Genomic DNA, 13,667 nt, shown 5'->3' with positions numbered 1-13,667 from the left:
TACATAAATGAACAATTCTTGGATGATACAAATGAAAAGACCTCCTTTCTATATGTAGGAGTCTAAGGGGTCATAACATAATCAAAGCTGACATAACAAAAATAATGTAAGGGCACAATAATAACAATAGTGGGCTTCTATGGGGCACACAATAGTAACAATATGGGCACTACATGGGTACATCAATATAATAAGTGGGTTGTACTAATAACAATAAGGGGTTATACTAGTAGTATAGGGGCCTAACACTCACCATTAGTCTCGCTATGGCTTTCGGAGGTAACTGACAATGATATGAGAAATTTAATTTCTAAGCTAACTAATAAAGCCAATGAATAAAACTGAAATAAACAAAACAGAACTGAAATTAAAGGCTAAGAAAAGTAAGTTAGTAGAAAAACTGATTCCATGTCATTAGTCATTGTGAAAACTATATGCAAATGCCCGGGCTGCCTACTGTAATTTGGAACATACACACTAATCAACATCAACAACAATGTAAAGCATGTAAAATTATGAACAAAAATGAAACATTAGTACCATAAGAAATGCAATATACGTAAGTGAATAACTATGGCCTAATGTACATAAAGAAACACAACATAAAACTGTACAACAATATGAAACAAAACCTCGGTGTGTGCAGGGGCCCTCTGCACAACCTCGAGAAACAGCTATCAACCAAGAATTATGCTCAGAAACAGAGTCTTCTCATATATTTAGAACGCAATCATAACAACGAAACAATGTCATAGCACAGTGGGCTTTCTAACAACAAAATTACATTACCAAAGACTAACTACTATGCGTATGGAAACGCATTATTTATAACAGAAGGCTACATAACTGATTTCCTAAAAATTGCGCTGATAGAGGACACGTGAACGACAGCGTCCACGGATCTAGCATCATGGTTGCCGAGATGATGCAATCTAATGAAAGCGACTTGTTGGATTTACATCATGGGCAGCCTACAGGTGTCAGTGTGCCTCCAGAAATCTAGAAACGGCCATGAAAATCTTTCACGTGCTGGGAAACAGAGTTCTGTTGTCGTAGGACTCTTCTGTTGACCACCACTTGACCACCGTTGACCACGGCCTCTTTTGATGAATCCGACTGAGCCAATAGGACTCGGTCCATGTCCACGTTATTTCCAACTTGACCATGTGGCTCGATTTGCCTGAAGACACCTGCAATATGGACTTTAACAAAAATGGCTGCGGAAAGTTGAAGCAGCTGCGGAAAGTGACAAGATTCCGCAGCTCACTGAGAAAAAATCTAATTCAAACAACAGACACAAAACATAGTTAAAAACCACTTTAAATGCTCTTTTATGATTAATATGCAATGATGTTGATAGCTTAGGAGGTCCAGGTGAATGGAAAGAGTCTAGGAAAATGTATAGAAAAGATGCAAGTTTGGGGCTCAACACCGTTGTCATGCCTTCTATTGTTCAAGGGTTAACCTTTTGTTTCCTCTATCAACCCATCAGGCATATCCTTTCATCATTCCCTCTGTTGTTTAGACCCAATGCTCAAAGATTCCTCAAAAAAACAAATCATTCTTGTCCCGTTTCGTGTCGATTGATGTAGGACACATTATTGCCTACCCTTCGACAGGTATCTTCCTATCGACTTCAACACTCTATCTCTAGAAACACATTCAGTGCCTTGGTACTTGTAGACATTAGTGGCAGGTTGCCTTGTGTTTAATCAAGGGTTCTCATTATTGGCTCCTGGCTAAACGATTCTACGGGTGTTCGATGACAAAAAAATCTTTCACACTCGTTAGATTGTACTGTGCATCTTGGAGACCATCACCATTATTGGTGGCCTTCCTCTGTTAATGGTCTCCATTATTGACAGGTAATCAAATGATTTCGTGCATGTTCGACATCAACGCATATATTCACATGTATCGATCTATGTTGTTCGGTGAAGCAGAAACCAAGACCTTGGGTAGAGGCTTGCATCAATCAGCCTTGCTTCCTCTCCCAAGTTGCGTATATTTTTTTTGGAGACAACTCATCAGAATGATCCTATTATGACATCGGATCCGCATTGTGATTATCAACAGCGAACATCGTCATATCTCTTTTACGAGAAAATCATTCTGACATAACTACTGAGCATGGGAATGCCCGACTCAGGACATGATTTTAGTAGTTATATATATATGTGTTGTATCAGGTTTCCCGTACCACTCGAAGCTCTGATCCTCTCTCTCTTTTTGTCAAAGAAGGAAAATTACAGTTAAGTAAAGTATTTCGGCCATCGTCGCAGCCTCTAATCTCACACTTTAGGGGGCATCTGTTATACAGCAAAATGACCCCCTCATCAGCTCAGAGGGGAAAGACATGATAGCTGAAGCAAAGACCAAGATCACAAGCCTTGTTTCCACACTAACATTGGCTATGCACTGACAACCTACTTTATAAAGCTTCTCAGCAAGCCTAAGGGAGCGTTAGTGACCCTACTAACTCTAGTTGTTAGTTCGGGAACAACGTTAGTGGATCCTAATGAAGTTCTAGAGGTCAAAGGAGCGAATTGACTCATAAATATCTAGATATTTGCTCCTAAATCTACTCAAGAAAAGCAAGGAAACATCTCAAGTTCGACCTATTTGGGGGATTTCTAATCCTAATGAAGGAGGAAAATGGGAAAGAGCTGAAAAGCATGGCAACTTCATTGCTTTTACCCTAAGGAACTCATGGAGGAACTTGGAAACCCTAACTCAATTGCTACATAAGAAAAGCTAGGGCTATGGTGATAGAGGTCAAATCATTTGAAAGGATAGCATACTTGATTGTTGAGCATTGTCTCAAATCAGAAGAAGTTGGTAAGAAGGGAGAGAGAGAGAGAGAAGCTGGAGGGGTAAGGGAAGGCTGACGCAATAGATGGCTGTAATGACCCTTCCGACATTAATATAGAACTGCAGTTGTACTGTCTACTCCGTGGTGTTGGTACTATCATTCATTTAGTTGTTTGTCCAATACCTTTTAGCATGAGTAGCTTAGTTATGTGTAACTAGATGTTATTTTATGTATTAATGTATTAGTTACCAGAGTTGTATGTTGTGATTATGCTTGTCCCTTCTATGTGTAGGACTTGATCTGGAGCTGGCTCATGGAACTTCCACCTAGCTGCACTGTGCTCTCCAGAAAATCTACACGGAGGCTTGAGGTAATCTATTTGTCCTACTTTGATAGTTAGTTATTGTTTATGAACATGCATGTAACTTTGTGACGGTTGCAGATAATCTTACAGTCTGCCAAAGGTCCCGGGAAGACCTTTGAGGGTATCTCCATTCTCCATACACCGTGCATTTGATCCTATAGCACAGATCTCTGTCGTACTTCTAGGCCCAAAAATTAGTGCATAAAATATTTCAAACTTGGAAGCTAACTCCCTCTTACACTGGAGGATAAGAGGTTTTCCACCTATCAAGAATAAGTCACCAATATACAATACGAAAATCAAAGGCATACCTTGGACCGTTTTGAAGTAGAGATTTGAACCAGCATTGCTTCTAGTAAAACCAAGTTTCATCAAGATGCTATCAATGTGGGAATACCAAGCTCTTAGGGTTTAATTCAATCTAAAAATAGTTTTCTTCAGTCTACACACATGAGTTTTCCTATCACGTTTTTCAAATCCTTGTGGTTGCTCCATAAATACTTCTTCCTTGAGGAAGCCATTATAGAAAAGTAGTTTTCACATCCAATTGGTGAAGTTTCCATCCATGTCTAGTAGCTAGAGCCACAATAGATCTAATGGGAAATAGGTGCAAAAATATCATCATAGTCTATTACCTCTTTCTAAGAGAAACCTATGGCCACAAATCTAGCTTTATATTTTTCAATATTGCCATCAACACCTTGTTTAATTTTGAATAACCATTTAGAAGACACAATAGATTTACCTTGTGGTCTTGCAACCACTTCCCATACATCATTATGAATGATAGATTCATATTCTTCATCCATTGTATCTTTCCACACTTGAGCCTTAAAAAATTCTTCAAAAGTGCATGGGGTTTAGCTTAAATAATGTTGCTTATGGCTACAACATATCCTTGGAAACAACATGGTTTCTTGCTTTCTCTGAAGGTTCCTATGGGAGAAACATGTTTATCATCATCTTGAAGGGTTTCATGAAACCATAAAGGTCTCCTTTTAGCTGGAGGATCACATGGAGAAGGATCCAAAGGGTCCATGGGCTCCATGGGTCCATCAACATGATCAATTTCAAGCTCGGGATTTTCTTGTATCTCAAATGCACCATCTTGAAAGGATAATAAATGCAAGAGGATAAAGAAAATAATAAAGTTTCAACAGTAATGGTTTCAGGTTTTGTAAAGACAAAAGACCTTGAGGTAGCAACAAGTACATTACACAATGACAAGGTTCAGGATGATCCATCCAAAGCACTAGGCAATACATTATTTTGAAGAATCTAGCATGATGACTCCGTGAATATTACAAAAGGGGAGTCTAAGCAATGAAAATGGTACATTTTAAGATCAATGATTGACAGGGTCACATAAAGGAATATTATGGATAGTTTCAGTGGCGGGAAAAGTGTTAGGTCCCTATACTACTAGTGTAACCCCTTATTATTATTAGTGCAACCCCCTTATTATATTTTTGTGCCCATTTAGTACCCATATTGTTATTATTGTTCCCCATAGAAGCCCACTATTGTTATTGTTGTGCCCTTACATTATTATTGTTATGTCGGCTCTGATTATATTATGACCCCTTAGACTCCTATGTACAGAAAGGAGGTCTTGTCATTTGTATCATCCAACAATCGTTCATTTGTGTAATGTAAAGGAGGTTGCCCCCTTGAAGATGCTTATTTCTAAGGCGTTGATCTATCTTTTCTATCCTTTTGTGAGCTGGTTTCATAACATTTGGTATTAGAGCTTTGGATTCTAGGGTTTTTCTACTCCAAACAGGTCATTGTGGCATTTTTGCTATAACTTTTTTCCTGCGATGTTTCAAAAGCTAAACAAAAAAACCCAATTGAGATGAAATCTAGCTGAACCTTGGGTCCAAATTTCATAGCTTGTATCTCTATATTTTCGGAGATATGATCTGAGGAAGTTAGGGTTTTTGTAAGCTCAAGAATTTCATCTAAAACAGGTCATTGTGGAATTTTCGCTATAACTTTTTCGCTACAAAGTTTTAGAAGCTAAAAAAAAAACCCATTTGAGAAGAAATCGGTCTAAACCTCGAGTCTGAATTCAGATCTTGTATGTCTATAGTTTCAGATATATGATCTAAGGAAGTTAGGGTTTCTGCAAACTCCTGGATTACATCCTAAACATGTGACCTTGGGAAAATCATCATAACTTTATCTCTGAGCATCAGATTGAAATTTTGTAAGAAGTTACAGAAAGAGGATGAATTGTATTTTGTTTGGGTATAATTTTTAGAGCGTAAGGTTGAAACAGTGACACGTGGCACGTCGTACAAGTTCACTCTACTGAACTAGTCTATAATTAGGTCATCGCGGGATATTTGGAATGAATCTTTCTTTGGGAATCCAATTGCGATCAGACATGTGGAGTTAGAAACAAGACTCATAGGGCTATTACAGGCCAAAATTTCAGAACTTAAAGGTCCAAAATTAAAGAGTTACAGTTGTCTCAATATCGAGCTCCTAAAATCAAGAAAAAGCGAGATGAGGAAGTTTGATGGCAAGGATCCGGTAAATTTGATACTATAGATGGAGAAATATTTTTATCTACATGGTGTACCACTATTACAAAAGGTACGTATTGCATCTAATATTTAGAACCGAATCAATTTTTATGGTATAAAGGGCTTTATTCTCGTAAACCACTTGTCACGTGGTCAATTTTCACGGAGGAAATGATAACACATTATGAGGATACAAAGAGCAACACCTTCTTTAGCCAATTGATTAATCTCAAATGAAAGGGTTCAATGGCAGAGCACATTGAGGACTTTCAAAAATTGAATATAAGGGTAAATGATATTCTAGAGAAGCAAAAGACAAATAGTTTTATCTATTCCATGGAAGTTGATATTGATGGTATGAAAGCATATTGGAAGAAAGGCATGGAATATTTGAAGAAAGACATGGAAGGTTTGAAGGAAGGTGGGACAAAGCTGCTACAAGAAAGGCCTCCTAATGGCGAAGAGGATCAAGAAAGGTCAAAAGAAGAGGATATACACCGGGGACCAACCCTAGAAAAAGAACAAATGAATCCGACCATATCTTGTATTGCAATGGCAGGAAATACCACTCCTCAAACTCTCAAGATAGAAGGACATATCAATAAGAATAAGGTTCAAGCAGTGAAATATTAAGAAGAAAAGGATACTCACCAGGAACCAACCCCAGAGAAAGAAGAAATGAATCTAACCATATCTTGTAATGCATTGGTCAGAATTACCACTCCTCAAACTATAAAGATATAAGGACATATCAAGAAGAAAAAGGTAATAGTGTTGATTGATTCAGGTAGTACCCATAATTTTATTCATTGTAAGATATACAAGGAATTGAATTGCTTCCTATATCTAACACCAGAGTGTAAAGTGACGATTGTAAGTGGAGGAACCATAAATTGCTCTCGAAAGTGCCATAATATCAAGCTATCCATGGGAGAATATGTATTGAATAGCCCAATTCTTTCCATTCCAATGGGTGTTGTTGATGTTGTACTAGGAGTCCAATGGCTACAATCCTTGGGTACAATAGCTTTTAATTTTCAAGAACTTTTCATGAAATTTTCTTCGGAAGGAAAGGAAGTTGAACTAAGGGGTATCACAGGGAAACCGGGAAAGATAATCATCTCTAACGAAATGACAAAGCTTCTAAAGAAAGAACAACGAGGTGTAATTGCACAATTATGTTCGCTAATGGTTCCCACATCGAAATCATCTATTTCTCCAGATCTCCAAAAAGCCTTGGACAATAATTCCAAGGTATTTGAGAGTCCCAAAGGTCTCCCACGTATTCATGATCATGATCATGCTATTCATTTGATTCCAGGAAGCGTTCCTCCAAACATCAAGCCTTATAGATATCCATATGCCCAAAGGAGTGAAATTGAGCATATGGTTGCAGAAATGGTAGAGGTTGGTATAATTATCCAACAAAATTTGATAAACAAAGCAAGGGATGAATGGAAGAATGATGAAGCGTGGTGGTAACTCATTCAAAAGTTGTTGAAGATCCCAGTTCCAACAATATTTCCAGAACTTGACAAGGAAGGAAAAATCATATTGGAACCTAAAGCATTCACAGAACTGAGAAGTTGCCAACTACGAAATCGATCAATTTCAGAGTATCTCATCAAGTGGAAGAAATTACCCGCTGAAGATTCCACATGGAAGGATGATACTTTTATATAGAAGCATCCAGAACTACTCAAACATTGAGGACAACACTTTTGAAGGAGAGGAGCATGTTAGATCCCTATACTACTAGTGTAACCCCTTATTATTATTAGTGCAACCCCCTTATTATATTGTTGTGCCCATGTAGTATCCATATTGTTATTATTGTGCCCTATAGAAGCACACTATTGTTATTGTTGTGCCCTTACATTATTATTGTTATGTCATATCTGATTATATTATGACCCCTTAGACTCCTATATATAGAAAGGAGGTCATGTCATTTGTATAATCCAAGAATTGTTCATTTGTGTAATGTAAAGGAGGTTTCCCCCTCGAAGAGGCTTATTTCTAAGGCGTTGATTTATATTTTCTATCTTTTTGTGAGCTGGTTTCATAACAAAAAGTTAATTCATATTAACAGATAGAATCAATAGTAACAATTCGTATGAAGCATAGCATGTCAAGCAAGCATTAAGAAAAAGCATTTCGAAGATGACAAGTTGCAAGAAAAGTGTGAATTATTTATTTATAGATACATACCAAATGTGATGCAAGTAGTTGGATAGGTAGCCCGATTCCAAGAAGCACAAAAAGAATCTCATGTCATTTCAGTAAAAAGGATCGTCTGATATCTCAAGGGAACCACAAAATATGGACTATGGTATCCTAAAGGAAATAAGTTAATTATTGCAGCATATACAAATGTTGATTGGGCAGGATGTATCGATGATCATAAAATTACTAGTGGAGTAGCTTTATATCTAGGTGGTTTTCTTCTTTCATGGTTGAGAAAGAAGCTATCATCAATATCAGTATCCACAACAGAAGCAGAATACACATCAACAACAACTTGTTGTATGTAGGTTCTCTGAATGAAACAAACATTACAAGATCTTCAAGTGAAGTTTTATGAGCCCATTCCAATCTTCTTTGATAACATCAACACCATCGGTATCTCCAAGAATCCTATGATGCATTCAAAAGAAAAACACATTCAAAGCAAGTATCACTTTTTTAGAGAATAGGTTGCTGAGAAGAACATAAAATTTGAATACAATGGGACAAAAAGAATAAATCAAACCATTGTCGTGTGAGACATGTTGGTATCTTCACCAAAAAACTTGGGAGAATCATTAGACCACTCCATTATCTCCTCAATTATATAAGGGAAGTTAAGGCAGGTTGTCAGGGGGAGTTTACCTTTTCCATTGATGTCAAAGGGGGAGAGAAAGCATTAGAAAGGTTAGAAGCATGATGTTAGGGGAATTTATGATCGCAGGGAGAGTAATTGTGTTTCCATCAATGCCAAAGGGAGAGATTGTTGATAGGTGGTTGTCTTTGATGTCAACCCAAACAACACGAGGAGCTACCCTGATCTTTGTTGGAAAATTTAGCATGTAAATTCGTGGTTTGTTGTCTCCTAATCCATCTAGTTATTTTCTCCTTGAAAATATATTTCCAATGGTATGTGGCACACCACACAATTGTTTACAATTTGAAAGTTATTTGCATTTTAAGTTGAAGGCCCAGTTTGTGGTCTAAAACCCCAAAGGATAGAGACATGACAGTTTATCATTCATTCTCTTATGGTTTTCAATATATGACAAGAATTCTTGTTGAAATCTCATTTTGTATAAGTTTAATAGCTTTAGGAATCAAAGGCAATAACCTAATCATCAATTTCACAACCTTGGTACAACCATATGCACTAAGCCATTCATTGATTCTTTAAAATAAAAATTTAACTTAAAGTAAAAACTAACATTGATATATTATTCTTAAAGTAAAAGTTATTTATCTATAAGACCATCATTTTTAGATAGAGAAACCCACATAAAACTCACAATCCTCCTTCCTTAAATTACAAGGCTCGTTTAATTTAAAAATTTTAATGCTTAAATTCCTCTTAGTGCCTACTCTAATTTCTACCTAATGGAGCTTTTCAACGACTAATTTATTTTAAATTTATTAAGATTATTTCTTCTCCAACGATCTACTAAAATTATCTCCAGTGTTCACCTTTTGGACCCCTATTAGATCTATAAATATAGAGCCCTTCCTCATCTCTAAAGATATGAGCTTTCAACGAATAATCTTGTGAGTAGAACTCTATAATTTTCAGCCACCTTTGAGCATCTAACACAGGAATAATAGGAGGGTTAGGGTTTGGTGCCTTTTTTTTCCTGGTGGTTCGTTATTGTTTTATATTCAATTGTTAAAGGAAGAACGATGATATACTTGATAACCAATCTCAGACTCATGTCAAATGATTGTTGGTATCTACAAAATTCGATATACACTTTCAACTTTGTTGGAGCGTCTACAAAGCAATACCTAGATATACTTCAGGCATGTGGTAAAGAACATCATTTCAGGTCACTCTATTGTATAATTTTTGTTCCTTGAATTTTCTTTGCTAAGGGTTCATTACAGGTAGAGGACGACGTCTTCTATTGTGCAAAAGGAGCTTCTTCCAAAGTAGACTTCCCTGTAGCTTATCAACCTTGATTTACTGTACAAAAATTACATAACATCAAAAAGTCTTTGGATCAGGGTTTGTCATTTCTTTTATTCTTTTGGTTGGGTATTCATCTTCCTATGATAGCAAGAGTATTTGGCTCAAAATTTTGGTTTTGTTGTGATTGCGACTAGGGCATAATGTTGTGATAGAAAAAATAAAGGATATGTGTTGCAATTCTCATGAGAAGTTGATGTATCACTTATTAACTGGTATTCCAACCTCTGATCTTGCCTAGATTGCAGGATTAAAGGATGGGCAATGTGGAATAAGGATTATCTCTCTCTCTCTCTCTCTCTCTCTCTCTCTCTCTATATATATATATATATATATATATATATATATATATATATAGATATAGATATACATATATATACATATACATGTATTAAGTGAAGTTGACGTTATTTGCATTATCAAGGTTTGAGAGACTTGTTCAGTGATCACAACAAAAATCCTACAATACTTTCAAACAAATCAAAATCTCTTTGTCTAGATAGCAAACAAGAATGACTACTATCTCTAGACATATATAGTACAGTGAATCCTACAACAATAATTCAAGATAGTACGTTGTTTGTAATCAAGGGTATTTGAAACAGTGACAATATTGCTTACTACTCAAGTATTGTGCATAAGTTTTGGAGAAGTCACAACCTTAGCAATTTGACTACATTAAGGATAGAAGGATTTGTTTTCACCATAGCCCATGGATCATTTGTTCATTTGCATCATTCAAACAATGATATCATCATCTACTACATTGAAGGTTTGAAGTAGCAGCAGTGTATGACTTTACTTCTTGCAGTAGTTATTAAATGCATCTATTTGATTAAGGGTTGAGCAGGACATCTTCATCATATCATAGTATTAAGAGAAAATACATCAGTATCATTGTCAAGATCATAAGATAAGATAAGGTAAGCTTGTTCACCTTTTTTTTGTTGATGTTTATTAACTTGCATAAGTATTTATTTATTTCGGTTATTATTATAAATTTTTGTATGGAAAGGGAGATTCGTTTGAGTGTGTTGCAGGTAGGCAAGCATATTTAAATGACAAACAACGAAACATTGAAAATAATAAAAAGTAGTCCATCATTAAGAAGAGAAACATCATTGAAGGACAGTTTAAAGAACCTCAAGTAGTTAAACCTTGGAACAGTCCATCATCACTTCTGTAGCACCAACAACATCATGTCTTGTATAGAAAATAATTGTAATATCATTGTAGCATGGGTCATTGTCCCTAGTACAGGAGTCCACACTTTTGTATTTGATTTTTATCTTTATAGGGTGGTATGGTGGTGCTAGGCTGGTGCATGAATTCACCTCTAGGTTGGGGCATGTAGACACTTTAGGGTGGTAGGGTGGTGCTATGGCGAGTTGTGGCTCGCTAGGGTGTTGGGGCATCCTTTCAAATGACTGCTGATAAAACCAGGGCATTGGGGCGTCCTTTTAATGGGAGCTTGAGAAGAATGATTTTCTATAATTATAGGCAGTTGTAGCTTTCATTTTAGTTGAGGCTAAATATCAAATAATTTATTAGAAAAGAATTCAATGGTTTTGAACTAGAGGGGATTTTCCACCTAAAAATATTGTGACTATTGTCTCTATCTCTTGCATTGTTGTTTCTACTTTTACTAAATAACAATACTAACTGAAGATTAACTAATTCTATGAAAGGATTAAATAAATTTTCCAATTTATAAGAAATATTGATTCACCCCCCCTATGTTTCCAACAAACTCCACTCTCCTGCCTTTCACTACCTTGCCACCCTAATTAGAAAGCTTCCAATTTCCCTAAAGGCTCCAACCTTCAACTCACACTGGAGGACCACATTTCATATATTTTCAGGTCGGATCCCCTTTTCTCAATATAATAAATGATTTTCAAATAGTCTGTTGGATTTCGTCGTTTTGTAGTGCTGGAACAAAGTCATCAACAGATGCAACAACTTCTTAAGTTCAACGATTAAACCCTATATGTCAATCCCAATGTTTTAATTCAACTTTTGCAGCTAAAATCCTAGATTTACAATGGTGACCAACACTACTTGTCTGATAGATATATCTATTAATAACCCTAACAACATTACGTCCAATCCACTAACACAGTGATATACATTGTATCTTCTCTCACATCACAATCTTGTAATATTGCAATTGCTATCACTATTTACTTTTGCCCACCTGCACAAACCTAGATGCCACTAATCTGACCTATGCCCAACTATAGGTTGTCTCCTTGATGAGTTTGGGATCATAGGACGTCGAACCAATATGATCCAATAAAACCCTAGCTACTCATACCAACATCATCAACTACTATAGTGCACTTGTAGTCAAGTAGCAATGTCCTCTTCAAGCAAATAAATCAACCTTGTATTATTTGTCACATACAACTAATGACTATTATTGCAAGTTTTAGCACTATATCAATTCAGTTGTAGGTGTCTTTGTCATAGTCCATTACAAACATTCAGATCCACCATAAAATAAATATGATCTAGGTCTCTACACTCTTCTCAAGGTTTATGATGGATAGATAGTATATCATAGATGTATCTCTGATGCCTTTAAGATTTACAACCTTTACAAGTCGTTTGTTGGTGCCACTATCTAAAAAATCTTATTACTGCCTTCTCTTATCATCCTACTTTCAAATGGAGTATCAACACAATCCTCAAGGAACCAAGAAATAATTAGGTGCTCAAATTCTGACAAGTGAATGAGATATGTCTTGCAAGGTGTACCATAATATTTAGCACATTCTGAATGAAAATTTCGAGTATTGAGGTCTACAATTCAAGTAATCATATAAAAACTGGAGTTGATGCATTAACATGGGATTCTGTTGATACAGGAACAAGCTAATGCATATGCTTGTGGGTGAATACCATGATTTAACACTCATTGCAAGTGCACACCTTGATAGTTGATGTAACACATGTATAACTTTGATGACAAACTTTCCCTTATGTCAAAAGCACATTAATGCATTTTTAGCTTGCTCGTACCTTGATAGCTGATGCAAAATTGCCTTGTGCTTTGTCCAAAGTCAATATACTTTTTCACTATCAAAACACCTGAAACTTTCTTCAGAACCAGACTGTCTTCAACTAAACTTGTCACGGAGATACCCCAAGTGAATGATGCTCTTGATTTATCATTGTAGATGACTCAAATTAAGAGCTAAATGTTGATCAATTTACTGTATGAGGAATTCCACTGAATGATCCACTGAATTCATCCTAAAGATAAGAGATTAAAATACCACAATATACTTTTTAATGTTCATCCTGTAGTGCTTGAATATGCTTTCTGATTAGGGCTTGTACAAGGCTTCAAAAGGGGTTTAACAATACAAGTCTTGCATTGTAGGATGAGCCAAAAGATTAGGGAAAGAGACTCAACTGGAACAAGACCTAGAAATCACAAAAATTCTTGATGGCCAAATGCATAGAACTTAAGGATTGAATTTGTGGCTTGAATACTCTATTATTTAAAGGTCGAATACAAACATGATTTAGGGGCCCGAATAGGATAGCGATTAGTGATAAAAATACAAGCTAAAAAAGAGAGAATTGGGATAGAGGTCACAGTTGAAATAAGGCCAATAATGAAACAAAGACTGGGGGCAGAATTGAAATTGGAACAAGGAAAAGTTTAGAGCTAAAGTGTGCACATGTACAAGGAAGATAGTGAATCCATTTCAACCCAAGATAAATAATAAGAGTGAAGCCCTAAACCAAGGAAAAAATGCAAAA

Source organism: Pinus tabuliformis, chromosome 5_1 (genome assembly GCF_031772625.1).
Source record: "Pinus tabuliformis cultivar Carrire ecotype Pingquan chromosome 5_1, CPIR1, whole genome shotgun sequence".
Taxonomy (NCBI): domain Eukaryota; kingdom Viridiplantae; phylum Streptophyta; class Pinopsida; order Pinales; family Pinaceae; genus Pinus; species Pinus tabuliformis.
The sequence above is the reverse complement of the archived record's forward strand: the minus strand, read 5'-3'. Positions refer to the sequence as shown.